Raw genomic sequence first — 26,345 nt, forward strand, 5'->3', positions numbered from 1 at the left:
CCAGGAATCTTCTTTTATGCCGGCCTGAAACCTCGAATCATGAATAGGGCAGCTGGCTGCCTTCAGCACGGCCCCGGCCTCCAGGATCCTGTCTGCATCCACAGCAGCCCTGCCTCCGTGTTCCCTGTTTAGAGACTTGCTTTTGCAGCTACAAAACAGTTCTTTTCCTGCTCCATACTTCAAAGCTGTTGCCTGTAAATGAGGCAGCCTCTCCTGCTGGGGGCAAAGTGGCGGTCAGCCTCCATGACCAGCCAGCAGCAGCGGTCCTCCCTTAAGAGATGGCAAGAGGATGGTCCACAAGTTTCCCGGCTGCCTGAGGCCCAGTGGCTGCCTTTTCCACCTCAGCTACTCCGCGCCAACTGCCACAGCCACCACCATCTTGAAACCGCCCCAGGATAAAAGTTAATAATGCTAATGCCAATGCAGAGAGGGGTGGCAAGCCAGGAGAGGGCACTGGGGTTAAGGGCTCTGTCAGGAGACTGCAGGGTTCTGGAGCTCCCATTTGATCCCTGATAATGGATATTTGGAGTCCTGCAGGAAGATCTTCTCACTTTCAGCCCATAAACTACCCCTCGACCTCTGATGAAGGAGGCCTCTAGGCCAGCAGTATGGTGGTCTTATTCTGAGTCCACAGGTACTCTCTTGACCTCTACTTAAGGAATTCTGCAAATGAGTGGTCTTAATACAAGAACACAGTGTTACTCTTGACTTGGGATGAAAGAAGCCTCGGTATAAAATCCTTCCACCTTTACTCCAGTTTGTCCACATTTTTACTATATTTTCAAAACAGATATCTAGATGTAGTTTGCAGAATAGGCTGGTTCTCTTCCCTTATAATCCTGTAAAACTCGACTATGATAATGAACCCTGATTTTACTTCACCCTGTTGATTTCTAGTGAACTTACTCCTCTGGTAGTTGTTATGACATACTGCATATTCATATAACTATCATAAAGGCAGCATGTAGTAGACAGCAATATTAATTTGTACAGAGAATAGAAAAATTAATACTTGATGGAGTAATTTAGAGAAGAATTTTGGAAGGTGGCCATTATTCTAGGTTTTGAAGGATGTTAGATTTGGGGTCACAGAGAATATCATGGGTACAGCCAAAGAGGAAACCAGAAGGGTATTAGAAGAAATTATTGAAGTAGTCAATTTTTCGGGAGCATAGGTTGTTTGAGTAGAGGTTGTTATGAATATGGCTAGAAAGATAAGTTAGAACATGTTTATAGGGGACCGTAAGTGTAAAGTTTAAGAATTTGCACTATATTTTGTAAGTGCTGAAGAGCAAAATGATGGCTCTTGCAATAGGAAGCATCAGAACTACACCCATCTGATATTGATCTTATTTTTTGTCATTGTTTTATTTAGATATATATTTTATCTGTTTATGGCTTCTTTTATTATTTATGTTTTTCTTTTTTTACCCTAAGTATTCTTGAATAATTTTTAAAATCTGGGTATGCTTAATTCTTCATGGAATGTGGCAATGTATCCATGTTGTATTTAAATATATACCAGGGCTCTTTGGGGGAACCAAGAGCCCTCCAACCATAGAAATCTGTTACCTTCCCCTGTAACAGCAAGCATTTCATAGGTCTACAACAAAGCATTAAAGTGCAATAGTGTTAAATAGTTATAATTTATGCAGAGCAGGAATAACAGCACCCTAGACATAAGCTCTCTCTGTCCACATCATCCTGATATCTGCTTTAGATAATCGATTTTCTGCAAACAAGGCATGAAAGTGCCTCCACTTCCTTTGAAAGGACAGCACACCCTGGACATCTTTCATTCTTATTGATTTTAAATCACATTCAATGACTGACTTTGAATCATCAAGTGCCTTTCCCTGGAGTTAAAGCACCAGAAAGATTTAATTAGAGAGCTGTAGTCTAGATAAAAGATACCATATCATTTACTCAAAATCTGAACTGAACTTTTCTTTTGATGCTGATGAGTACAAAAAAGTTACGTTTTAGTTGTTTCCAAAATGTTTTCTGAGGCCATGTGGATTTCTTGAGGTCAGGGACTCTGCCTTATATATCTCCTTATCTGCAAAGCCTAGCAGACTAGGAGATACATACACCTGGTGCTGAGCAGGTGTTCTGGAAAAGTTTTCAGTTTATTTCATTACGTAGTCCTTTATCTTTTTAAAGCCATTTCAAAATGAAAGTCAACACCAAATTGAATACTTCATACTCCAAAACAATTTACAGAAAGTCTGATTCCACAAGCATATAAATATCTTGTCTTTAAGGCTTAACACAAGCAGAAAGTATCTTGTTAAGCAGTTAGAATTTGAATCTAGAAGAAGGTTTCCAATGTCACCTGGAAATTATTTCAGGTACAAACCTCAGCAATATTTATGGTTCTTGCCATACTGTTATGTTTTTCAATCGTAATACCTACATTATGTGAAAATTTAGGGACCTATGAGAAAATTTCCTTGGGACAAATCCTCACAAACAAACTTGATGAATTTTAGGATGTGCATATATTCGACTAATTAATGCCAAATTATTATCCAGAATGGCTGCATCCGTCTACACATTTCAACCTGGACTTGGCATTATTCAGCTTTCTAATTTTTGCCCATTTAATAATGAATGCATCTCTATTTAATTTCCACATCAATTTGTTGAAGTATTTTAGATGCCCTTGTTTACACATGAGAAAGCTGAGACACAGCAAGATGAAGCCATTTGCTCAAAGCCATACAGCTAGATGTGTCCTGTCAGGTGATAGAATTGCTTTGCTCATCGTACTTGGAGTCTGGGCAAAGTCCTTAAAGAATTTCCTTCTTTGGAGAATTGTGTTCTACAGAATACTGCTCCTATTCTTCAGCTACTTGCCTACCATTCTTGATTCTTTTGGATACGGCAACTGTCTCAAAGTAAAGCCAGAACATTATTCTTACTTTGACCAATCAACATAATCTGATTGGGTATAGGTATATAAAAACAATTATTTTGCCTCATTTCCCATTTCTAATAGCCTCTAAACATGAGAAACACACTTAGTAATGAAAAGTTTTGTCTCATTCCTAATAAATTTTTACGTGAGTGCTCCTAACATACTGTCACAAAATTTTGAGTTAGGCTTACCATAAGTCTCTTTATCACTTATGTAAGCCCCTGCTCTCCTAATGTCACCCATCTGCCAAGTCATTTTTATTTTTGTTTATCATATACACTTTTTTCTACCCTTCTCCAACTTTATTCTTTTCTAATCAGGAATTATAGATGTAGTCTCTATTTTTAATTACTTTCCTATGCCTCAACACTTTTACTTTACCTTTCAAATTTCTCTTATACTTAGCATTAATCAATGACAGCACCATTCCAAAATCCAGTCCTCCTCAACCTAGCCATCCAGTGTAAATCAACAATTGTCATTATCCTAACATTTTACGATCTTCTCATTCATTCTGGGATGGAACCTGCAAATCAGCAGTTCTAAAACAACCAGTGGAGCTCTTCATTCTGTAAATAGAGGGGGAAATGGCTTTAAAACAAAACATTCACACACATATTAGCTGTTTGATCATGAGCAGGATAACATAACTTCTGTCCACTTCAACTGATCCATCTACAAAATAAGAACGATATACTCCAAATCGTACAGCATTTCTGGGTATTAGATGAGTAAAAACTACCTAGCACGATGCACATGTGACAAAAACTCTCAACAAATTAGGTATCAAAGGAAAGTATCTCAATACAAAAAAGTCTATATATAATAAACTCATAGCTAACATCATATTGAATGTGGAAAACATGAAAGCTTTCCCCCTAGGAACTGGTACAAGACAAGGATGCCCACTCTCCTCGCTACTATTCAACATAGTACTGGAAGTCCTAGCCAGAGCAATTAGGCAATTAGAATTAGTTAGCTATCCAGTTAGCATGGCTACTATCAAAAAGACAGAAAATAACAAGTGTTGGTGAAGATGCAGAGAAAGGGGAACACTTATACATTGTTGGTGGAATGTAAATTAGCACGGCCACTTTGGTAGACAGTACGGAGATATCTCAGACAACTACAGATAGATCTACCATACAATCCAGCAATCTCACTATTGGGTAAATATCCAAATGAATGAAAATCAACATGTCAATGGGACACCTGAATTTCCCTGTTTATCTTGGCTCTATTCACAATAGTTAAGAGGTGGAACCAACCAAAATGCCCTTTCACATATGACTGGATAAAGAAAATGTGGTATATATACACAATGGAGTACTACTCAGTCATCAAAAAAAGAATTAAATTCTGCCACTTGTGGCAGCATGGATAAGTTTGTTGAAAATTATATTAAGTGAAATAAGCCAGTCATGGAAAGAGAAATACCACATATTCTCACTTATTTGTGGGAACTATAAATAAATAAATATACAAACAAATAAATGGTGATAGGGGGGTAGAAGACACAATAATCACAACAATTCCTTGAACTTGTTAAGACAAATGAACAGATATGATGTTGGTGGGGGGAGGGGCATAGGGAGATGGGAAAAGGAGGAATTGGCAAATGTACAGGAAAACCAAGTATATTGTATATTGACAAATTAAAATAAAATTTTCAAAAAACATGGACAAAGGAACTGAATACACATTTTTCTAAAGAAAACACAGAAGTCACCAACAGGTACATGAAAAAAATGCTCAACATCAGTAATCATCGGAAAAATGCAAATAAAATCCACAATGAGATACCATCTCGTCACAGTTAGATTGATTATCAAATAGGCAGAAAATAACAAATGCTGGCATGGATGCAGAGAAAGGGGTACCTTTATACATTGTTGGGGGGAATGTAAATTAATACACCCACTATGGAAAACAGTATGGAGACTTCTCAAACTACAGATAGAACTACCATATGATCCAGCAAACTCACTACTGGGTATATATCCAAAGGAATGGAAATCAAGAAGTTGAAAGGATACTTGTACTTCCATGTTTATCATAGCTCTACTCACAATAGCCAGGAGTTACAATCAACCTAAATAAAGTATAAAGAAAATGTGGTATACCCCCAGCCCACCTGCACAGAAGGCAGTACACCATGCCGCACCCCCACTGACAGGGGAGCAACCCAGGCAGGCAGGATAAAAGGTCAGACATTAACCAGACCCCTGCCCCACCTGTGCAGAAGGCAAGACCCCATGCTGTGTCACTGCTGACAAGGGGGGCACTCAGGCAGGCAGGAGTACAGACGAGGCACCTGCCCAAACCCCTACCCCACCCATGCAAAAGGCAGAACACTGCACCGTGGCCCCACACTGCACTGCAACCAGTGGGGGAGGCACATAGGAAAGCAGGAGAACAGGCCAGCCACCCACCCAGGCCCACCCCACCTGTACAGAAGGCAGGACACCATGTGCTGTGCCACCACCATGAGACTTCATGCAGCTTCCACAGATGTGGTCCACAGCAGCCACCACCACACCTAATACTGTTTCAAGGATAACTTGCTTCCTGAGTAACATCTATGACCACACACAGGTGACCCACCACGTATTTTTCTTCATTGACACCAGGGGAGTCAATGGAGGAGCCTGGAAAAAGAGGAAGAAGTCTTTCTCCTCAAAGTCCACTCAAGTGTAATAGAAGAAGTAACTGATCTACCAGATGAACAAAAATCAATGGAGAGATACCAGAAATATGAAACAATCAGAAAATATGACACCACCAAAGGAATTCAGTACAAAGGAATTCAGACCCCATAGAACAGGAAACCCTTCAAATGACTGAAAAGGAATTTCAAGTAACTATGTTAAGGAAATTCAATGAGATAAAAGCGGTCTCTGTAAGACAACACAATGAAATGAGAAAAAAGGTACAGAATATGAAAGATGAAATTTACAAAGATATTAATGCCTTCACAGAATGTTACAGAACTCCTAGAACTGAAAGACACATTCAATGAAATAAAAAAACACAACCAAGATCTTAAGCACCATATTAAAACAAGCAAATGAAAGAATCTCTAAACTCTAAGATGATCTTTATGCAATAACCCAGGCTGACAAAAAAAGGAAAAGAATAATTTTAAAAAATAAAGAATCTCTAAGAGAGCTAGCAGACAACCTTAAGTGCACAAACATCCAAATCATGGGTGTTCCTGAAGGGGAGGAGAAATTAAAGACATTGAAAATCTATTAAATAAAATAATAATGGAAAACTTCCCAGGTGTAGGGAAGACACAGTCCTTCAGATCCAGGAATCCCAAAGATCCTCAAACAGTTTCAATCTAAAAAGATTTTCTGTGAAACACATTATAGTCAAACTGACAAAGCTGAATGACAAAGAGTGAATCCTAAAAGCCACAAGAGAAAAGTGTCAAGTCAATTACAAGGGAACCACTATCAGACCAACAGCAGACTTCTCAACTGAAATTCTATAGGCAAGAAGAAAACGGGACAACATTTTCAAAATACTAAAACAAAAAAACTGCCAGCCAAGAACACTACACCTGGCAAGGCTATCCTTCAGAAAAGAGGAAGAAATAGTGTATTTCCCAGACAAACAAAAACTGCAGGAGTTCATCACCACACAGCAAGTCTTGCAAGAGATTCTCAAGGGAGTTCTGCATCTGGAATCTGAAAAACAAAAATCACTACCACAAATACACAAGTAAGAATGAAACCCACTTTCTCATTTGCATTTATAAAGCAGAAATGCAAATGAGAAACAGTTTCAATCCAAATCTAAATCAAATTCTAAATTTCAAATTCTAAATCTTTTTAAGATTTAGTTTCTTTTGTCTTTCTCATTTGCATTTGATTCATTTCTGGGATTCATCCCAGAAATGCAAGGATGTTTCAACATACACAAGTCAATAAATGTGATATATCACATCAACAAAATCAAGAACAAAAAACATATGATTATCTCAATAGATGCACAAAAATCATAAAACAAAATTCAAAATCACTTCATGATAAAGATTCTTAACATATTAGGTATCGAAGGAAATTATCTGAACGTAATAATAGCCATATATGACAAACCAATCGCCAATATCATCCTTAATGGTGCAAAGTAAGAACAGGAACAACGCAAGGATGCCCACTCTCACCACTACTATTTAACATAGCATTGGAAGAACTAGCCAGAGCCATCAAGCAAGAGAAAGAGAGAAAGTGCATCCAGATTGGAAAAGATGAAGTCAAAATGTCCCTATTTGCAGATGACATGATCCTATATATAGAAAAACCTAAAGGCTCTATCAAAAAACTCATAGAGCTGGTTAATAATTTCAGTAATGTTGAAGTATACAAAATCAATGTCCCCAAATCAGTTGTTTTTATTCTCCAATAATGAACTAACAAAAAGAGAAATCAAGAACGTAAGCCCATTTAAAATAGTCACCAAAAAATAAAGTACCTAGAAATCAATTTTACCAAGTAGGTTAAAGATGTCTATAATGAGAACTACAAACCACTACTGAATGAAATTAAAGAAGACACAAAAAGATGGAAAGGCATTTCATGTTCTTGAATTGGAAGAATCAACATTGTGAAAATATCCATACTACCCCAAAGCGATCTACAGATTCAATGCAATCCCCATCAAAATACCTATGACATTCTTCACAGAAACAGAAAAAAGAAAAAAAACTATCCTAACATTCATATGGAACAACAAATGACCACAAATAGCCAAAGCAATCCTGAGCAAAAAAATAAGTATATAAAATAAAGCCAGAGGCATAATGCTACATGACTTCAAATTATATTACAATGCTATAGTAATCAAAATAGTTGATACTGGTGTAAAAATAGACACTCGAACCAGTGGAACAGAATAGACAACCTAGAAATCAACCCACAGACTTAGAAACAATTGATATTTGACAAAAGCAACAAAAACACACCTTAAGGAAAAAGACTGCATCTTCAATAAGTGGTGCTGGGAAAATTGGATATCAATACGCAGAAGAATGAAACCAGACCTGCACCTCTTGCCATATACCAAAATCATCTCAAAATGTATTAAAGACTTAAGTACAAGACCTGAAACTGAAAAACTGCTAAGGGAAAATATAGAGGAAATACTTCAGAAGCTAGCACTGGGCAAAATACTTTATGAATAAGACCCCGAAAGAACAATTAACAAAAGAAAAAATAAACAAATGAGACTATATAGAACTAAAAAGCTTCTGCACAGCAAAAGAAACAATCAACAAAGTGAAATGACAACCTACAGAGTGGGAAAAATTATTTTCAAACTACACATCCAACAATGGATTAATATCCAGAATATACAGGAACTCAAGCAATTACACAATACAAAAACAAATAACCAACCTAATTAAAAAATGGTCAAAAGAGCTGAATAGACATTTTTCAAAGGAGGACATTCAGATATCCAAAAGGCACTTAAAAAAATGCTCAACATCACTAATGATCAGAGAAATGCAAATTAAAACCACATTGAGATATCACCTCACCCCAGTTAGATTGGCTGTAATCAAAAAGAGAATAACACATGCTGGCGAGGATGTGGAAAGAAAGGAACACTCCTACACTTTTGGTGGGACTGTAAATTAGTACAACCACTATGGAAAACAGTATGGAGGTTTCTCAAATAACTACAGATACATCTCCCATAAGATCTAGCAATCCCACTTCTGGGTATGTACCCAAACAAATGGAAATCATCATGTCAAAGGGATACCTGTACTCCAATGTTCATCGCAGCTCTATTTACAACAGTCAAGGTATGTTACAAACCAAAATGTCCATCGACAGAGAGCTGGATAGAGAATATGTGGTATATATACACCATGGAATACTACGGTGCCTTAAAAAAGAATGAAATTCTGTCATTTGTAGCAACAAGGATGAGTTTGGAGAACATTATGTTGAGTGAAAAAAGCCAGGCACAAAGGAAAAAGTACTGCATGTCCTCACTCTTAAGTGGGAGCTAAGAGAGAAATAAAGAAGGAAAGAAAGACCACAGTGGTATGTTGGATTTGCAGAGGGAGAGAACATACCTAGGATTGCGGAGTGAGATAGGGGAGGAGGGTGGGAGAGGGAGGTCAGGGATTAATTAGATGGGGGACACAGGGAATAAATGCAGTTTGTGGCAATGTGCATGCTGATAATATTGATCTGGACATCACGTCTTGGGCATGAGGTGATGGTCAGTTTTGTACCCCATGAATATGCATAACCAATACAATTAAAAAATAAAATAATGTAAAAAGCAAATGTGGTATATATCCACAATGCAATACTAATCAGTCATAAAGAAGAATGAAAATCTGGCATTTGCAGAGCAGCATGAAGCAACATGAATGAGCTTGGAGAAAATTATGTTAAGTGAAATAGGCCAGGAAGAGAGAGAAATACCACATGTTCTCACTCATGTGGAAATTTAAAAAGTTGATCTCATAGAAATGGAGAATAGAATAGTGGTTACTAGATATTGGTGGGGGGAAGGTAGAAGGGGGATGGGAATAGAGTGGTCAGTGGACACAATATAGTAGAGAGATAGGAAGAATTGGATCTAGGGTTCTATAGTCATAGAAGAAGACAACAGTTAAGAACAAAGTACTGTGTATCTTTGAATAGCTAGTGGAGATGATGTTGAATGTTCCTAACACAAAGAAGTGGCAAATGTTTGAGATGATGAATTTACTAAGCATCCTTATATGATCATTGCACACAGTATGAATGTACCAAATATCATATTGTACTCCATAAATACATACTGTTATGATGGATAAATAAAGAAAAATAAATTTAAAACAGTGTAAAAAAGGAGAAATAGAGAGTAGAACAGTGGTTACCAGAGGCAGGAGAAGGGAGGGTGCATGAGGGGTGGCAGGGAAAGGTTGGTAGATTAGCACAAAATTATAAAATTACAGTTTGATTGGAAGAGGAAGAATAAGTTTTGGCACCCTATGATAACAATAGCTAATAGTATTGTGTTGTATGATTCAAGATAGCCAGAAAAGAGGATCTTGAATGTTATAACCACAGAGAAATGATAAATGTTTGGGTGATAGATATACTCAGTACTCTGATTAGATCATAAGACAATATATGCATGTACTGAAACAACAAATTGTACCTCATAAACATGTACAATGAGAAAAAAATAAGAATTTTTTTTTAAATGGTGTAATGTATTTGTATGAGACCATGCTTTCAATTCCTTTGGGCATACACATAGGAGTGGAATTGCTAGATCATATGGTAAGTCTATGATTATCTTTTTGAAGAACAACCAAACTGTTTTCCATAACAGCTGCACCATATTACATTCCCATCAGCAAAGCATGAGGGCTATAATTTCTCCACATTTTCACCAACACTTGTTATTTATAAATTTTCTCACATAGCCATGCTAATGGATGTTAAGTGGTATTTTGTTGTAGATTTGACTTGCATTTTCCTAATGGCTAATGATGTTGAATATCTTTTCATGTACCTATTGGCCATTTGTATATCTTCTTTGCAGAAATGTCTATTTAAGTCCTTTGTCTATTTTGTTTTTTTGTTTAGTTGTAGGATGAACCTTCGATCCACTTTCAAAACTTAAACCACAATGAACTTTTATAACTCAGACCATCAAAATATTTTACTGGTGAAGAATGTTTTACCACTGTAGTTATTTAGTAATGCCAGAGTGTGATGATAATAAAAAGTTCAGTTTTACTCTGTTTTATTCTTGTATTAATAGTATCTGCAGACAATGTTTTCCCACTATCATCTGCACCCAAGGTGGACCACTCCCACTGCCTCACCCTTGAAAGTTTCTTGGCAAGAAAGTGTCCTAATCAGTGTTGGGATTGTGTCCTCCAAGTATTATTTTAGTTCTTGGGGATGTTGGTGGTGACTTTTAGTAGTGTGAGTATTTTGTGCCTTTGGAACACCATTAGCTTATTTCATAGACTGGGGTCCAACAAACACCTCTATGAGAGAGGTGGCCTGAAGGTGATTTCACTGTCCACCTTCAGGGGTGTGGGGGGATGTCATAGTCACCTACCATACATCAAACCCTCTTTCCATCTGCATTCTAGCAATCTGGATGGTGGTAACACTTCCCACCTCACATATATGCAGTAATACCACACCCTTTACTTCTTGGCCCCTAAGATACAGTGTTAAGGAGGGAAATTTATCTTCAGTGCTCAGTCCTGACTCAGTCATCATCCATCATGTCTGGCTAACTATGAACCTGAGTGTCTGGCCCCCAAACATCCAGGACTAATGGAGTTGGATGTATTGTCCTCCCAGAACTCATGGAAATCTGATCTCCAGTGTGGCAGTTTGGGTCATGGGGGTGGATCCCTCATGAATGGATTAATGCTCTCCCTGGGGGAGGGGAGATTAATGAGTGAGTTCTCACTCTATTAGTTCCTGCAAGAGCTGGCTGTTTAACAGACCCTGGCAACTCCTCTCTCTCTCTCTCTCTCTCTCTCTCTCTCTCTCTCTCTCTCTCTCTCTCTCTCTCTCTCTCTCTCTCTCTCTCTCTCTCTTTCCTCTCACCATGTGATCTGCTGTACCTGCTGGCCATCTGCCATTTTCCACCATGAGTAGAAGCAGCCTGAGGTCCGTGCCAGATGCAGCTGTCCCAGAATCGTAAGCCAAATAATCCTCTTTTCTTTATAAATTACCCAGTCTCAGGTGTTTCTGTTATAGCAACACAAATAAACTAATGCAGAAAATTGGTACCAGGATTGGGGTGTTACTATACAGATACCCGAAAATGTGGATGCAGCTTTGGAGCTGGGTAATAAGCAAAAGTTGGAGGAGTTTGGAGGACTTAGAAGAAGACAAAAAGATGAGAGAATGTTTGGAACATTTTAGAGACTGGTTAAATGGTTGTGACCAGAATGCTGATAGAAATGTGGACAGTAACGGCCATGTGGATGATGAGGTCTCAGATAGAAATGAGGAACTTATTGGGAATTGGACAAAAGATCACCCTTGCTGCACCATAGCAGGAAACTTGGCTGCATTGTTTCCACGCCCTTGGACTTTCTGCAAGGTGGGACTTAAGAGCTGTGAACCAGAGCATTTGGCCGAAGAAATTTCCAAGCAGCAAAGCATTAAGGAAGCTGCATGGTTATTTTTAACAGCCAACTAAGAGTTATGGTGGCAAAGGCATCATGCAAAGCCAGGATTTAAAAGGGAATCAGAGTGTAAAGATTTGGAAAATTTGCAGCCTGGCCATGTGGTAGAGAAGCAGAGAGCAGGAGAAAAATGCAAGGGTGAAGCAGATAAACTGATTGCTAAAGACATTAGTTTGGTGATGAGGCAGCCAGGTGCTAAGAGCCAAAACAATGAGAGGAAAGCTCTAAGAGCATTTGAGAAGTCTGGAAGGGTTCCCCACTCATCACGGGCCCCAAGGCCTAGAAAGACTGAGTTGTCCCAGAGGACAGACCTAGGGCACAGCTGCCCTCGGGAACCTGCTCCCTGCATCCCAGCTGCTCTGGCTGGAACACCCCTAAGTGTGGTTCATGCAGCAGCTCTGGAGAGTAGAAGCCTGAAACCTCAGTGGCATCCATGCTGTGTTAAGTCTGCAAGGCTGGCAGGACATGAGAGAAGTGGAGGCATGGCAGCCTCCACCCAGATTCCAGAAGATTCATGGAAAAGCCTGGGGGCCCAGGTAGAGACCTGCTGCAGAGGCAGAGCCACCTCAGAGGCCATCTGCTAGAGCAATGCTGAGCAGAAAAGTGGGGTCAGAGCCCCCAAAGGGAGCCCCCACCAGGGAAATGTCTAATAGAGCCAAGGCAGAGGGTCTGCTGCCAGGACCCCAGGTCTGTAAGGCCACTGGTAATGTGCCACACAGACCTGGAAAAGCCACAGGCACCAGCACAGCCTACTGGGCTATGCCTGGCAGAGCTGTGGCACTGAGGCTGCCCAAGGCTTTGGGGGCCCAGATTGTGCATGACTTGTGCCCAGGATGTAGGACTTGGAGTCAAAGAAGATTATTTTGGAGCTTTAACAATTAATGTCTGCCCTGCTGGGTTTGGGACTTGTTTGGGGCCTATTTCTTGTTTCTTCTGGCCTACTCCTCCCTTTTGGAATGGGAATGTGTACCCAATGTCTGTTTCGCCATTGTACCTTGGCAGTAGCTTAATTTGTTTTTGATTTTTAGAGGTTCACAGCTGGAAGGAGTTTTTCCTTTCATCTCAGATGGGACTTTGGACTTTGGAATTTTATGTTGGTACTGGGGAAAGCTTAGACTTGTGGGACTTTTGGGATGGAATGATTGTATTTTGTATGTGAGTGGGACATGAGTTTTGGGAGGCCAGGGGCGGAATGATGGAGTTTGGATGTGTTGTCCTCCCAGAACTCATGAAAATCTGATCTCCAGTGTGGCAGTTTGGGTCATGGGGGCGGATACCCCATGAATGGATTAAGCCTCTCCCTGGGGGGGGGGGGGAATAATGAGTGAGTTCTCGCTCTATTAGTTCCCGTGACAGCTGGTTGTTTAATAGACACTGGCACCTCCTCTCTCTCTCTTGCTTCCTCTTGCCATGTCTGCTTGTACCTGCCGGCTGCCTGCCACTTTCCGCCATGAGTAGAAGCAGCCTGTGGCCCGTGCCAGATGCAGCTGTCCCAGAATCGTAAGCCAAATAAACCTTTGTTCTTTATAAATTACCCAGTCTCTAGTATTTCTGTTATAGCAACACAAACGGCTAATACAAGGACTAAACCTCCCTCCCTCTGCACAACCTGCCTGTTCTCTTCCTGCCCTCCCTACTATGAGTGAACTCAGAGACACACACACAACATTACTTTTTCATAGCTTGATTTTATTTTAATCACTATTAACAGTGTTCCTTGTCGATATAAGATTCAGTCTGTGCATACTTTGCTATTTCTCAGAGATCAGTCCTCTGGATACACAATACACAACCAATATTTATAAGGTCTCTGGCCTTTTCTCTGCAGTTACTGGTCTTTATTTGAAATGATGAACTTCTCCAGGGTCTTTTATTCTGGAGCTGACTGAACCTGTCTTTTATTTTGGGTCTGTTTCTTATTTTGCTTCCTTCTCTTGTTCTGATTCCTTTTCTTGCTTTGACCCCATTTCTTATTTAACATATGATAACAAAAAAATATTGTTGGTCTTCTTGTTCTTTTCTGCTTTTTTGTATGAGTGGTAAATATTTGAGACTTTTTGCTTGAAGTTCCTTGAAGGGGTCTTTTTGACTTCAGGGTTGTCTTTGGAACCTGGAAGGGCAACATGGTAAGATCAGAAGGGCATTAGTTTACAGGAAGAGGATGAGGACTTCAAGGTAAGGGAGCTTCATGAAAAGGGGTGTGAGTTGATGAGGGATCTTGTGTCAGGCAAGGACAAGGTAGAGGTCTTGGGGCAAAGTCAATGGGGAAGCTTGGGAGTAGTCATTTCACCTTGACACCATCTCTGGATGTCCATCTTTCTCTTCTTCCTCCCTTTGATACTTGGGGTCGGTTGTACTGTAAATGCACTAGGCTCCCGTGGTTTCTTGGTCCCCTTAGTGATGATGAAGCCAAGAACTTGCCTACACTAGAGCCTCTGACCTCCCTACATATACCTTCCCCAGGACAATATGGAGCCATACCATTCAGTTGGATTGGTTAGTGAGGAGTTCCCCCAGCCAATGGTGGCTTGGGGAGCCTTGGACATCACAAAACATCACACTGACATTTATATGGGGTGGAGAATTCTGGAGAAGCCATGATGCAGCTCTGATATCATAAGGTACCACTTTTAAAACCTCAATGGGGGGATTCTGTTGTCAAAGATATAGGGCAACTTGGATCATATACAATCAATGGAAAGTTGTACAGTCACTTTGGAAAAATGTTTACTAGTTTCTTACAATGTTGAAAAAAAACTCCCGTATGATGCAGGCATTGCACTCTTAGATGTTTATTTAAGGGAAATGAAAACATATCTATACAAAGACTTGTACAGGAATGTTCACAGTAGCTTTATTTGTAATAACCAAAATCTAAAAAAAAAATGGAAATGCAAATTTCCATCAATAGTTGTTTGGTGAATTAGTTGTGCCATAGCCATATAATAGAATGCTGCTCAGTAATACAAAGTGATAAAATTTGGCATGTGGTGGTTAATGTTAGGTGTCAACTTGGCTGGATTAAGGGATACCCAGCCAAGTAAAAATGCTGGTAAAGCATCATTTCTGGGTTTGACTGTGAAGGTGTTTCAGAAAGATATTGGCATTTGAGTAAGTGGCCCTTGGATTCTCAGGCTTTTGGTTCTCCAGCTTGTGGTACTTCCTAACCTCCATAATCATGGGAGCCACCTAATAAATCCCTTCCCATATATCCCTTAAATCTCTCTCTATAGGAGGGTACTTCAAAAAGTTTGTGGAAAAATTGAATTACAAGATAATATGAATCTTTCCATGAACGTTTTGAAGACTCCTCATATATATATCCTATTGGTCCTGTCTCTCTGGAGAATCCTGACTAATACATGGTACTTGCAACAATACTGATGACTTTCAAAAAAACATTATGATAAGTCAAAGAAGCCAAACCAAAAAAGAGTACGTAATGTATAATTCTATTTTTATAAAACTTACAAATGCAAACTAATCTGTGGTGACAAAAAGCAGACCATTAGCTATCTGAGGTTGGGGGTGGGGACAGGAACAAAGTGGAAAGAGAGGGATCATAAGTAGCATTTTAAAGACATGTAATTAATTATGTCAATTATAGCTCAATAATGTTGTTAAAACAGCAACAGCAAACAAAGGAACAACAACGAAGAACTGAAAGGAATAAAGGGATTAAATCTAGTTGATGGCCACTAGCTTTCATCTTTATATATGTAGAGGGTTACAAAGATGTTGCTGCCCAGGGTCAGGGATCTGCAGGATATTACTGCTAACTTTCTAGATCTTTCTCAGCCTTAAAGCAGACAAAATGGTTGAGGAATGCAGAGGCAGGAACAAAGAAACATGCATTTGGGAATCCTATGAGTCTGCTTGCCACTTACAGATGAAGCAGCAAAAGGAACTCTGCTTCTCCTCTGCTTTCCAAGCCTCACACTAATGCATTTTTCAATGGAATCTAAGACCTATGTGAACCTCAGTGGGTGTGGCAGTCTGACATATGTAGTTCCAAGTTTTTATCCCTTGCAATAAAGGGAAAGATATAGAAATTGTTGTAAAAAGATACTGAATGCCAACAGGTAAATCAGACCCAGCGTAAGGTTAGGTGGCCTGATGAAATTCATAGGGTTCAATATCAGGAGTAACTTTTTGAAGAGCTACTTAGGAAAAACAAGGGAATGGGTGCAGCATTTCTTCTGCACTTGCTGTTTAACTTTGAATAGCCAAAGTCACCTGCTTATAGATGACCATATAACTTGTCATACAAGCTGGGACCCTTTTTTAAAAAAGTGAAATAGGGGAATATTAATAATCACACCTGGATAAACAAGAATAAGCCAGGATAGTGCTGGGTAAACCAGGACAAATGGTCAAGCTAACTAAATGAGGAAAGGCTTTTGGGTAAATTATTTTATACTATATAGGACTCAGTATTCTTCAAGCCGCAGACTGACAGATGGTCATAAAACATTTCTGGGGTTCTCCAGGAATTCTCTAATTGCAGTGAAGCTTGGGCAAAATTATTTCACCTACATTATCATGTTGGAAGATAACTAGTTTGTCAGATTTCTTTCATCAGTTTTTTATTCACATGTCATTTTTTGGGTTAACTCTGCTTTGAAAAAATGTGAGCCCCAAATGTAAGAATATATCTGATGTGAACTTGCCTAATACCTTTGAGGCAACAAACTACAGAGTCAACGAGAGAAGAAAAATTAATATCTGGGTTCTGGGGGAAAACTCAGAGATGGCCCTCAGGCAACAGTTGCTACTTCCAATTGAGATCAAACTTAGATTTATGTAAGCATTTTGTTTAAATCAGCTCCATTCATTCTCTTAACAATACTATGACACAGGTAGTATTAACTTAATTTTGTAAATGAAAAAATTGACAACTGGAGAGATAAAGCATCTCGTTCAAAATCACACAGCTAGTGGTGAGTGAGGAATTGAGCATGACTCTTTTGATTCCAAGCTTAGTGTTAGTTCCACTAACTCCATGATATCATTTGCATAGTCATTTAACAATAATTTATTTTATTTTTCATAATATAGAGACAAATCTGAATAGAGACCTGTTGGGAGATTCATGGAACTGAATCTGTAGCTGAATCTGGAATATTTTAAATATTCTATGAAAAAGATCATAATGAAAGTAGGTACTGGAGCCTCATGGTCTATTGTGTTTTAGGCAGTGTTTCTCAATCCTTAATGTACTCACAAATCACGAGGGGATCTTGATAAAAGGAAGATTCTAGTTCAGTAGGTCTGGAATGGGGCCTGAGATTCTGCATTTCCAACAAGCTCCTGGGTGATGCTGATACCGCTGGTCCATGAACCACTCTTTGAGTAACAGGGCTATAGAATATGAATTAATCTGTGTCATTCTTGAACTCTATTTCCAGAAAGTTTAATTTTTGCAGACAGGAAAACTCATTTGTGACTCTCTTTTGCCTCTAATATGTACCCTTCATATGAGAGTAAACCTTCATTGTATCAGAATTTTTTTAACTGCTGCTGAAACTTGGCCATTTATCACTCTTGGATTGTGTGAATTCTAGGTGGGAGTAAGCAATCTATGGTGTTGGATGTATTGCTCCTCAACAGATGCACTTTTGCGTTTTTCCTCTATTAGTTTTTATATCAGAATTTATCTTCATCTATTTTTTTCTTTCCTATTGTGCAGTATCAGCACTTATGTCAATGAGAGGTCTGACCACTATGTTCCGTGAATAGCCATGGTTAACATAAATATTAAGGAAGACTATCCATCTGTTTGCCTTTGCAGAAAATCTACATGTTAAAAAACATTACAGTTATCCAAGATAGATCGGCTTTGGATCCATTCAGTGGAAAGGATGGCTGAATCAGTTTTTGAGAAATTCTCAAATATAAGACAGTTTCAGTGGGGATTTCTCCCTTATTGAGATGACATTAAGTACAATTGAATAATGAAAGAATTAGAACAGTAAACTGGAAAGTATTCTTTTTAAAATTTTTTTTATGGCTCTTGGGGGACTTGTTACCGTAAGGCAATTCCACAAGGCAGCCTCGCCAGGAATGACTAAATTTCATTTCCAATTATTAAACGTGCTTAAACAATTTAATTTTTAAGCACAATCTCTGAGGGAGATAATTCAAAATAAGATGACGTTCTTAAATTAAGAGTAAAAATAATGACATTTTGGAGAGTTGTAAAGAAAAGAACCTGAAGGATTTGAAAAAATGAGATTTGTTTGGAGAGAGAAAAGGGACAGAATGAACATGTAATTACTAAAAAGCATCTTCCTTCTCTTCTTCTAATGATAAAAAGAGCAATCTCACTAAATTTAATCTCAGGGCAAGCCAGAGGACTTGATCTAACTTCACATTATACCAGCTACTCTCTCTTTCTCCTTTTTTCTGCTCTACTACAAATTACTGCATGAAATTGATGGATCTTTAAAAAGTCTGGAGTCATTCTGGAAATCTTTCCAATTGAGGTCTAAACAACCAATATTAAGAATTACTATTTTAAACTTTAACCTCTTGGAAACAAAGAATGTTCCAATAAACCAACATTGCTGTATCATTTATTTAACGTTCATTCCCTTATAAACATCGTACTACTTACTCAAAAAGCAGCACTCAGAAATACAGCTGCTCTTGTCTGAAGTGACTTTCCCACAGTTCCAATAAATAATGCTTTCATTAGAAAAACGTTATCCCCTACCACTAGGATTTTTGAATATTTACTCACTGATAACATGGACACATATGCTTCACTTGGAGAAGGAGATGTGCTGGTTCCTCAAAGGCTTTTCAAAAACCAATAGTGTGCAAATTGATCCATGAGATCACAGGGAAATTCTCTTACTTTGAAATTTCAAAGTGTTTTCATCTGTATTTCTGAAGGATCTTCAATTGTCAGAAGGCTCTTCAATGGCCCCCTTTTAGCCATGTGTACTAAAGGACCTGTAAATAGCCACAAGGGCAAGGATAATAGAATTTAAGGAGGTCTTTTATTAAGTCAATTTTTGAGGTTTGTTTATTCAGATTTTACTACATCATTTTGGGTTTTAGTAACACTCTCCTGTAATTAGGTTGGAAAAAAATCAATAATGTCAGCCCACTAAATCTTACAAAATCATTAGGGAAACAGTCTCAATAGAGAAGGGCTTTCTGAATTATTCCTCCCCCTCTCCTACTATTCACTTTTCAGCTACTTTTCTAAAGGCGTCTTTGAAATCACATATCCTTTTGGTCAGTGCTAGAAGAAGAGAGCTTTCTGACTGTGAAGCCAGCTCCTTCTTAGCAACAGATGACACACACACACCCGGAATAGCTACAAGCTCTGTGCTCTCTGTGCGTCTCTTGTATGATCAGTGACAATTTGCTTAGTTCCATCTCACCTGCTTCCTAGCTAGTAATTACCCAGAGACAGAATCTTTGTGTAACCCTGAGTTACAGCTATTAGAATAGGATGTAATTGTACCCAGTGTAATTGGCTTCAGTGGCAGAGCCCCATTAACCTGGCATGGGCGTTCTTAAAGCATGCTGTGATCAAGCTCATTAAATTTTATCTTCAGTAATAAGGAAAGTTATGACCTTTGCTGTTCCTGTCTTAATGTATTTATGTGGACATGTCACCTAGGATATCAAAGCATACAGTGTCATCGAAATGCAGAGGCAGTCCAACCTTATATGCTCAGAGTGACTGAAAATTGAATTCCAAATGCTATGCAGAAGAAGGACATGACCCGTACTTAAACAGGGTCCTGAGAGGTCCAGCGTAGGAAAAGCATTCTGCTGTAAGAGTTACCCTCACCCTTAGGGACCCTCCCTCGCCAAGCACGCAGTTAGTTCCTGACTGCTGAGCTCTGTGCACTGGCGAAGGGGCATGGGACAATTCCTCAGGACACATGAGTTCCCACAGTATAATGGCTGGAAGAACAAAACCAGATAGTTTCTCTCTTCTTTCAATATAGCCTAGTATGCCCCTTTGACATTTGTCTGAGAGGCAGTGCAGAAAGAGAACTGGATTGGATTCTAATATCAAGTTGATTCTGAAATGGCTGGGTAAATATGAGCAAGGTGCATTATCCACTCTGGGCTCAGTCCACCCATCTGTAAAGTAAGAATATTTGCTTAGGTGATATCAAAGATCATTTCAAAGTGAAGATTTTAAGACAGCCAAATAAATGTCATATTTTATTTTTTAAAATATCTGAATAGATAAAATATCTAAATTGTATTACATCAATTCTCTCTTTCATTTAGAGACAAGAGTAATTTAAGTGGCTACCCTATCAGAACTATATCAGATAAAGGCAATGCAAGAACATTTTTTCAGTTAAGGAGGAAGAAAAAAAAAAAAGCTTTTGTATGCTAAGAGCTTTAGAATGTGCTAGAACATCTAAAAGTTCTTGGCATGACAATTTGATTTTGTTTGTGATGGTTAGATTTATGTGTCAACTTGGCTAGGTTATAGTACCCAGTTATTCAAACAAACACTGATCTAGGTGTTGATGTGAAAGTATTTTGTGGCTGTGGTTAGTATCTATGATCAGTTGACTTTAAGAAAAGATTACCCTTGATAATTTGGGTGGGATTCATACAATAAACAGAAAGGCTTTAAGAGCAGAATTGAGGTTTCTCTGAAGAAGAAGCAGAAATTCTGCCTGCAGAAGACAGCCTTGGTTCCTGCCCAAGAGTTTTGGGCCTGCCTGCCCTATGTATTTCTGACTTACCCTATTAGTCCATTTGCTGCTGCTTAAAGCAGAATGGCTGAAACAGGGTAATTTATAAAGAGAAGAAATTTTATTTCTTACAGCTTTGGAGGCTGGGAAGTCCAAAGTTGAGGGTATACATCTGGTGAGGGCCTTCTTGGTGGGGAATCTACAGAGTCTCAGGTTGATGCACAATATCACATGGTTAGGGCTCAGCAAGAGCACATCCACATGCTTTCTTCCTCTCCTTGTAAAGCCCCCAGTTATAGTAACAAACCTGAATTTTCAGTGGCCTTTCTCAATAAAGGTTTATTTGTTACTTCTGTCACAGTAACATGTGGAACAGACTGTTCTTTGAGCAGTAACTCAGGACCTGCATTAAAGAAGCTAGTTACTTTTTTCCAGATATTTCTTACATTTCTTTGAGATTTGTAATGATACCATCACTTCCAGCCATAGAGATTGGAGAGAGAAGGAGTGTGAACAATGTACACAGACTCTTAACTGTGTTGGGCCATTATCCTGTTGGTCCCATTCTAAAGGATAAAAACTCAGCATATAGTTCTAATTAATTGCATAGTCAATTTTTTCATTTTAGTGCAAAATAGGATAGAAAATATACAGATACACATATAAGAGTGGAAGATTTGGTGGTGGAGAAATAAAGTATTTCTTGTCTGATTGCTTTTATTCCCATTTTTACTTAATCATAGCCTTATATTTAAATACTTTGGGTTCCCAACTTAGCCTGGCATAAGCATAACATTCATCTACTTGGGTTGAAAAGAATGGCCTCTGTAGATAATATTGTATTTTATTGCTTCCATTCAATAATGTTAGCTGACAAATTAAAATTATATAAAACCATTGTTGTTAATCCAAATGGAAGTAGAATAAAGTAAACAGTGAGCACCACAAACCATTTCTTTAATTTCTTCTTATATTTTTAGCAACTTTGCTGCTTATCAAAAATAATATAAAACCATCTTTCTCAAAGGCAAGGTTTAGATTTACATACTATTTCTTTCTATTTGAAAACTAAGTTTCAATAGTTATATCAAGTCAGCAATTTCAGGATCTATTCATTTTTTCCACAAAATAAATCATTCAACAAGTAATCCAGTTTTTTTCCCCTTTAAATAAAATATCTAACAAAATGCACCAAAACTGCCTTAGCAACAATTACTACCAAGTAGTTTAGAATTCAATCTATGGAAATAGCAGCTAATGAAAGATACAATTTTAAAGCAAGGCATTCCTAGATACAAATAAATTACCTTCTTTTGCTAAATTTCAGGTGGAAACTATTTATGGAACAGCTGAGTTTTCCTTGAAGACTTGGTTATAAATTCCCTCTGGCCATTGCGCTGTGGTTAAACTCTGGGTTATGCCATTACAGTATTGTTTGCTGATCACTTACAGAACTGAGTTTTCACTCTGTGTTCTACAGAATCACAAAAGCTTCAGAGTGGAGTGGAGTTGGCCATAAAGGATTGTGTAGGCATCCTGTCCCCTTCTCCCTACTAGCAACAACCACAATAGTCCCTCTCATCTTTTTAAAAAAGTTTCAAGCTGCTCAGTTCTAACTTTTTACTACCTGCCTCTACCTTATAAGAGTGATGGTGCTGTTTGTCTTTCAGCACACATCTTTCTCTTTCTCTCCCATATTTTCTCTTATACCCCATTGAGCTTTCTAATTTTGAACTTTCAGTCCTCTGTACCATTTCTTTCATCCCCAGTTGAGAAAAAATACAAATAAATGGAATACACTGCCTTTCTTAATGAGATGTTCCTCCAACTGTGTGACTGTACTTTTGTAATCAGTGTTTCCCTGACAACTGGAGTACCTCAATAAATGGAGAAAAAAGAGAATTAATATTTACAAAATCATCTACTGTGTGATTTTTCATAGTATTTATTCTCACCATGCTAGGTACTTCATATGCATTCTCTCATTTACATATATCACCTTTCTTCCCTTTTCAGTAGGTATACTAAAGAAGTTTTGCCTTTTTCATTGCTTCTTAAAATGCTAAAAATAACTGTGTCACTGACTCAATGAATTCAACAAAATTCTAAGGTATTTTCCCTCATATATATTCTCTCTGTTGCTTGGGTAGAAACAGCCTTAGTAAGGGATGAGGCAACAGGGCTGAACTCATGTCTCCCAGAATATAGCTAAGCCAATTACAAAAAAATTCTTCCATCCAGTACTTCATAGACCACATCAAAAATGTAGTATATAATTATTTGTTCAGAATGGTCTCATAGGAAGCAGACAGCATTTCTCCTGATCCCAAAATTTTCCTCCCTAAAAGAACATTTACTTTGAATAATTTTAAATATTATGCATTCATGCTTACACCTTTTCCCTGGCAACTGCGTTCTTTTTCATGACAAGGAAAATGTGAGTTTTATAGGGAGAAAAATGCAAGATGGTTAAAGGTGTTTTTTAAACACAGTTTTCAGAGAACTGTATTTTTCATTACTTAGACAGAAATACAATTTTTATGATGCATAAATAGTGCTACCAATGATTTTTAGCTCGGACATTTCAGGGACATAACTTGAAAATATAATTCTTAAATTTAAAAAAAAAATCACTTTACCTGTAAAATACATGAAGAGCCGATATAAACTGTGAGTATATTATTATATACTTTTCTGTATAGGGAGCTGAATAATGAGTCATAACTGACCAAATACCAGACATACTAAAGCATATACCTTATGTCATATTAATATCTTGAATTACAATTGAGGTGCATAATGTGTCTTTGAATATTACTTATTACTTCTGTTGAAAGTCTACCATTTGTAGATGCTGAGTTAGGGCTTGCAAATACAAGGGTGAATGAAGCCAGACAGGTTCCTGCCTTCATGGTGTTTATCATCTAGTAGAGGAAATGAAAACTAAACTAATTATCAAACAAATAAGTGTGAATCTATAAATAGAATATGCAAGTAAGAAAATGTATGGTATAATGTTGCTTTGCCCCCCCCCCCATGGATTTGTCACCCCACTTCCCCTGGGTGATGGAGCCGCAAAGGATTACTCAAAGCCCATCTCTTTTGAGCAGTGAGAAGCCCCAAAGTTAACTTCCCTGGAGCCCTCAAGCAAGAGGCATCTCTTCCTTGGGAAATTAAACCCAAATGGGGGTTCTCTTCCTGCATTTATTTTCCAGACCAGGAAGTTATAGGAAGAGAACATAGGTGGGGTTATAGTTTAACAATATAGGCTGGTAATTTTCAGTGAAACAAGTCAGATGACATTCCATTAGACAATTAAGTGATCCACCAACAAAAGCTTGATCTAGCAAACATTCCTTCTCTCTCCAGCAATTTTCTAGTATCTTTACAAATTAATCAGTAACCAGTCAACCTTGCTGTGTTAGAATTCTTTATCTTACACCAGAGACTTTATAGCCTAAGGAAAATTTCCTGTCCTATGCAAGGTCAATATTTGAAACTACAAGGCTTTGGAAAACCAGGCCCAGTGAAGTACATTTGCTTTAAGAATGCTCTACAGTATAAGCAAAATATACAAACATTGGTAGCTGAGCTGATCTAGGATATATGTGAAGGCTTCCCTAAGGAAGTTATGTTTGAGATAAGATCTGAGGGATGGAGAAGCATTAATTAAGAGAAGAGGGAAAGCAGGAAGAACATTTCAGGCAGAAGGAGCAACACCACAAAAGTTCTGAATCAGGCAGGAACCAAAAAAGCCAATAATGGGGGAGTAAGTCAAACAAAGGAAAGAATGAAACAAAATGTAATTACAGAATTAGGCTGGGACCAGTCCATAAAGGACCCTGCATACCCATATAAGGATTTTAGTTTGTCTTACAAGCAATAGAATCCACTGAAGGATTATGTGGTAAGGAGAGGAAGCAGTGGAAGGCAGGATATGGCAATCGAATTTATTCTGAACTAATTTTTCTGGCTGCAGTGGTGTTCTGATTGGATGGAGACAAGTGTGGAGACTGATTAGGACAGAACTGCAGTTGTCCAGCCAAAAGATGATGGTGACATGGAATAGTTTTAGATGCTTCGATTTCCACCTCCTTTTTCTATGTAAAAGTGGTAACCTTTAAATGTGTGCTGATTTGTTCTCTGTTCCTCACTCTGACTTCCTCAGATCCACTTTGCATCTTTTTCTGTCCATTCTGTGTACTGAAGATGGAGTATTGCTCCCTTGCTATCTTCTGGGTGGGGTTTAGCCCACGAGATGCACCAACAGGACACTAGAGGGTAAGAGGAGAGAGAGATTAGGGTATTAATTCTCCCCAACACCTTCCCTGCTTCGGCACTGCTTTTTTGGCTGTATTTGCACTCCTCCACAATTATAACTCCTGCTCTGCATGAATATAGCTCTCAGAGATCCCTAGAATTACCCTTTCTTCTCTTCCCCTTCAGCCCTAAAGATGATCGTGGCTTCCTTCCTTTCCTAGTCTCTGAGTGCCTGGACATCCATTATTGGTTTCCTTAATCCTGCCCCACCTCTATAAGAAGCCTCTTCATGAAAATATTTTCATTTGAACCGCCTAGGGTAAAAGTTATTTTCCACTGAAACCATGATTACACAAACTACAGTTAAAATAATAATTTTTGTAAGACAGAAACATAAACATACTGAGGGCTGAAAATACGCCATATCCATAGAATGACAAACATCCATGTTAAAAGTTGAAGTGAATCCCTACACTTTGAAGATGGAATAAGGCAGAAACATAGCCTTATACAGCACATACCAGAGACAGAATACTGGACTAAGTTCCATAAGAATACCTAGACGCATAGGACCATCTAGAGACAGTATATCTGATTTACTCCTTGGATTCCTACCCTCTCTTTTTCATATTTTGGCCATGTAAATGGAATGATTTCATTCTGATCAATTTTTTTCTCTGTTTGACATGTCCTCAGGCAGCTGATGGGGAATAAAGTCTTTATCTTCAGTTTATTCAGAGTAATGGTGGGTAAATAAGAAAGCAGCTTCTAATACAGGCAATGGTATAATATTAGAAACACAATGACCCTAGGTCAGCCCTACAGACAAAGAGCAATAAATGGACCATTTATAGGGGTATAACAGGAAAACCATGTTAGTGATCTCAGAGTTCAATTTCTATGTGCATTCCATTCACATTACTCAGTCCCCTCTTAAATGGGTATGATTCTTTTCTAATTCAATGTATGTATATTCTCTTGGCACACACATTCCCAAATACTATACTAATTCCTTCCAAGACCTCACTAACTATTCAAAGCAAGACATAACTGCTGATGAGAAAATAAGCTGCTTCAATAACATAGGCTCTATCTTTGCCAGTTCCTTTTGCTTGTCAATAGCTGTACTATATATGAACAGTAAACTTAGAACACTAACTAAAGTACTGATGAGGTTAATAGATGCTCTTCTTAGCACAGACTGTAAAGCAGAATTCTTGCATTTCATTATAAAGTGGTAATGAAGGAAGAATATAATATTTGCAGAAGACCTTAGTCTCCATTTCACTACCAGTTGCCTATA

The sequence above is a fragment of the Cynocephalus volans genome, chromosome X (genome assembly GCF_027409185.1).
Source record: "Cynocephalus volans isolate mCynVol1 chromosome X, mCynVol1.pri, whole genome shotgun sequence".
Classification (NCBI taxonomy): Eukaryota; Metazoa; Chordata; class Mammalia; order Dermoptera; family Cynocephalidae; genus Cynocephalus; species Cynocephalus volans.